Raw genomic sequence first — 4,400 nt, forward strand, 5'->3', positions numbered from 1 at the left:
GAAACAGCTGGCTGGTTAGCTCAGTTTGTTAGAGCATGCTGCAGATAACACCAAGGTCCAGGGCTCGATCCCTGTACTGACCAGCACCACCCCCCCAAAAAAAAAAAAAAAAAAAAAGATGTAACAGAAGTCAGTTTCCTGAAGAGCATGAGAAGGGAGTGTTAGGAAAAGTGGGCTGAAGGTTCTATGCCAGAGAAGTCCTGATGGTTGGAGTTTAGAACACTGAGGGAAGGGTTACCAAGACTTGAAACTGTACAGTTTGGCAGCACTCAGATCCACAAGGCTGGGAAGGCAAGCTATGGAGTTTGTTCCTTTTTTCCCTAAGGCAATAGGAAGCCATTAAGCAGGGCGGTGACACGATCTGATATCCATAGTAAAAGATCTCTTGGGTTATGGGTGGAGAAGGCATTAAGGCAAATCTGGAAAAGGAGAAGCTTGGAGAAACCTGTACCTACTCACTAAATCTGTTTGAGGGAGAGAGTGGTCGTGGACTAGGCTTGAGTCAGACAGAGATGAAGATAAGCAAAGTTTAGATGTATTAAAGTAGGGTTTGACGACAGATTAACGGTGTGTGTGTTGAAGGGGATGGAGATGAAACATATTTGACTTGTAGGTTTTTGTTCAGTGGGTGGCTGGATGGAAGACAGTTCTGTTTATTGAGATGATAATAGCAAATGGATCTCAATAAAAGTTACCTTCCTCTTTTCCTGTCTTCCCTCATCCCAAATCTCTCCATTTGGAATGCAGAAAGCTTTAAAGAGGTGCTCCTGATGTTATGTCACCTGTAATTTTTAAGGAAGTTTTATATTAACATTTTGAGTGAAGTCAACCTTGGAAAACCATCCAGAATATTAGAGGAAGACATACATTGTGTTTGCAAAGGGCAGAGGGCACTCTTCAAACTTACCAATGGGCTAAATACAGTTAAAGTAAAACAATGTTCTTTACCTTATCAAGATAGATTAATTCAATCAAGTCAGGATTGTATCAAAACCCCTGTTTAGATTGAATTTTATCCTTGGCCCCTCCCTTTTTGGTTTGCTTATAAAAACCAGCAATCACATCTCTTCCAGTATTGTTCCGGGCCAGGTGAACTGGCAAACTCCTAGAGAGAGAGTTTCCAGGTTCCAGACACTGTTTTCGATTCTGAAAGGTAATTTCTTCTATATATTTATTTTTTTTATCATATATTATGATATTTTATAGAGGGTTTAAAATTGTGAGATGACTTGTATGGGATCAGGAAACTTAATAGAAGAGAGAGAAGTGCAGTGTTCTCTCCAGTTGTTTGTTACCCCTGCTGAATTCAGTGCATTCAGTCTTGTTCAAAGGGCTACCCCTATTTCCTTCTCAAATGTTCTTTGTAGTTTGCAAATACTGGCAGGTTTGCCTTTTTCATTTTCTTTTCCTGCTAACTCCTCACTGCAGTTTTTCAGGTTTTCCTGCTCTGAACACTGAATTCTTTTACGTCGAGTATCTATGTTGGCTCTATTTCAGCTGCAGGGATTTACACAGTTTCCAAATTGTTTTTCTATAATAGTTCCACAGTAAAATAAATACTTGTGAAATGAGAAGATCATACCACATTCTGTTCTTCTAATTAAGGCTAAGTCTCAAAAGATGATTCTAATAAATATTAAATACAGCAAATCAGAAGGGTTTTTTTGTTATGTTATTAAATCTGAGAATGCCGTGACCGGCAGGATCTGGATAAAGGATCAGATGTTAGCTAAATGAAGAGGCCTGATATCACTAGGATTAAATCAGAGATAATGGTGTGATTTTATAAGTGTGCACTGGGAAATATGTCTTAAGGAAGGCCTGTCCGTTTAGATAATTGTGAAAAATGAGGTGTAGCTGATGTTTGTTGCATTCAAAAGAGGCTGAAGTGGGGTTTTTCTCCCTTTCTCCCAGTAACATGTGTAGGGCTTCAGCTCACGTTTGAAGGGACCTTTCTTTTGGTTCCCTTCTTTGTTTCTGTTGTTGGCGTCTCATAGCACCTGACTCCTTTAGAGATGGTCTAGCCAGGCGGTGATGGTGAAGCAGGATTACATGTGGGTGGAGCTAAGTGTTTGAAGACCAACGTCTGATTTTCAGTTTTCACTTCATGCAATAATAATATGAGTTCTTAGCTTTTATTGTAAAACTGAATGTCCCTAGTGTTCTGTTATTTGGGGGGCTTCCATTTTTAATTGTTTTAACTATGCATGCTTTCCAAATAAATCTTAAGTATGAGTCTCCACATTCTAAAGGAAGAATGTCTCACAGAAGCCCTCCCGGCGAATTTAGATCACTCTATGTCCTTCTGAAAACACAGTATTTATTTGCAACCCAGCAGTCAGTCACTGGCAGAATTTTGCAACGATTTCCCAGTTTTGTTGGCACGTCTCCAGGAATAAGGTTCTTTGTAATTCTTTGCTCAAACATAAGGATCACATATAACATTTAGCTGATAGATCAGTTAATACGATTATCTTTCAATTTTAAAAGCTACAACATAATAAGGTATTTTTTGGAGGGGGGAGAGAAAACAGTAACAGAAACAGAATGATGCTATAATGCTAGTGAAGTGGTAGCTTTATGAGGACACAGAAAAGCATGTTTTTGGTTTTTGCTCAGAAATAATTCAGTAGCAACAAGGTCTGAGAGCCAGGAGTCTTATTGTTCTTAGTAGAACGATTATTTGTCAAAATATTTGATTGTTTCCCTATTCCTACTGAAAAGTTTGGACTTTTCTTTTTGCTCAATTTTGACACTAGGATTTTTATCTATCCACGCTATTGTGTTTACAGCATTCAAGGTTTCAGAGTTCAAAGGTTATCCATTAACATGTAGAGTAAGGCTACACTTATGTTAAGGCTCAGCCTGGTTCCACTTGCTCATAGTTTCTTTGTTTTGTAGCAAAGCTCCTAGTCATTTGTTTTGATAAAGTTAAATGAAGTTTCTTGTTTATGAAGAGTGTGATTTTGGACTGTATTTTAGAATGTGGACATTTATAAGGTTTTAAAAAATATTTTAAAGAGTGGTATTCATCTTTTGTGAGAAGAGGAATCTTGTATTAACAGTGATCAATATCAGTGTACTTGAGTGAAAAAAAAATAGTGCTAGCCTAAGAATCTACTTCTGGCACTGCTAATTAATTAAGTGTGACCAAGTAATTGATTCACTTCCTTTTTAAAAAAGACTAACCAGACCATATGTGGGGTTAGTAGTTATATATAAAATGACAGCAAAACATTACACTTGGCAAATTCTTCCCCTTTGCTAAGCTGTCTTCTCAAATTCCTTTTCCTATTTATGAAGGATTGCATTGCTCACCAGTTCTAGATTTTTTAAAGTTTTTTTTCCTTCCTCTTTCTTTTCTTTTGATTTAGGAAATATATATTTTAAATGCCTTTTCTGATCTGTTTTTAAGTTTTTCCATCCTGGATACACGGAAGGCCACTAAAAAAACCCCTTGCTATTTTGTTTGTAGCAACTTGCATAGCTCCATTTCATACTTGCATTCATTTGCATTTTGGTGCTGAAAAATTAGTGGATGTGGTTGTTGTGTCATGGTTGCTCCTTAGGGCTTACTTAAAATGGGGGAATATCACAGGCCTTTGGAATCAGAACCTTTTCTTGTCTTTTCTTTCATTCTTTTTATTTTTTGGTGAGCAAGAAAAAAGACAGTTGGGAAACGCTTTAAAAGAGCTGGGCACAGGGAGAAGGGGAAAGACTATTGTTTTTTATTTTTTTTTGTCCTCACTTTAAGCCCAGTTTCATCCAAGTGTATTTCTATCAAAACCGAGTAGATTCTTGGAACCTAGGCCAAGTTTAGAAATCTCAAGTTGTAATAGCAGCGTAAGCCAAGCCCTTCACAGAAAAGAAGAGGTCACAACAATTAAAGGATAGCTTTATGAAAATAGTAATTTAAAGAAAAAATTTTAATCATCTTGTCTCGTCAAACTTCCTCACACTTGAAGAAAATCTGGGAGTGTTTAAGTCACCCAAACCAGTGTAAAGGTTTTTTGTTTGTAATTCTGGATGACCCAGGAGTTCGGGCTACCAGCCCCTCCCCTCGCCTGGGCACACCTTGCAAGGGAGGGGGAGACGGCACGAAGAGGCTTGGGTCTGCGCCTGCGCACTACTTTCGTGTTTCCCCTCCCGAGTACCTGTCACTTAAACCGCCGGGGCGCGAGCGGGCCACGTTAAGCCGGATGGCGGGAGGCGGGAGGAGGGGTAGGGGAGGGGGGCGGTGGCAAGGCGCGCGCGTGCGCCGGAGTCGCAGGGCAAGCACAGGGAGTGCGCGCGCTCGTCCGCTCGCTCCTGTTCCAGAGGCGGAGTCCGCGGCGGTGGGCGGGGCAGGGGCGCGCCTGCGCAGACCACGTGGGCGCCGAGGGCGGGGCGGGGCGGCCGGG

The sequence above is a fragment of the Galeopterus variegatus genome, unplaced genomic scaffold (assembly GCF_000696425.1).
Source record: "Galeopterus variegatus unplaced genomic scaffold, G_variegatus-3.0.2 Scaffold765, whole genome shotgun sequence".
Lineage (NCBI taxonomy): Eukaryota > Metazoa > Chordata > Mammalia > Dermoptera > Cynocephalidae > Galeopterus > Galeopterus variegatus.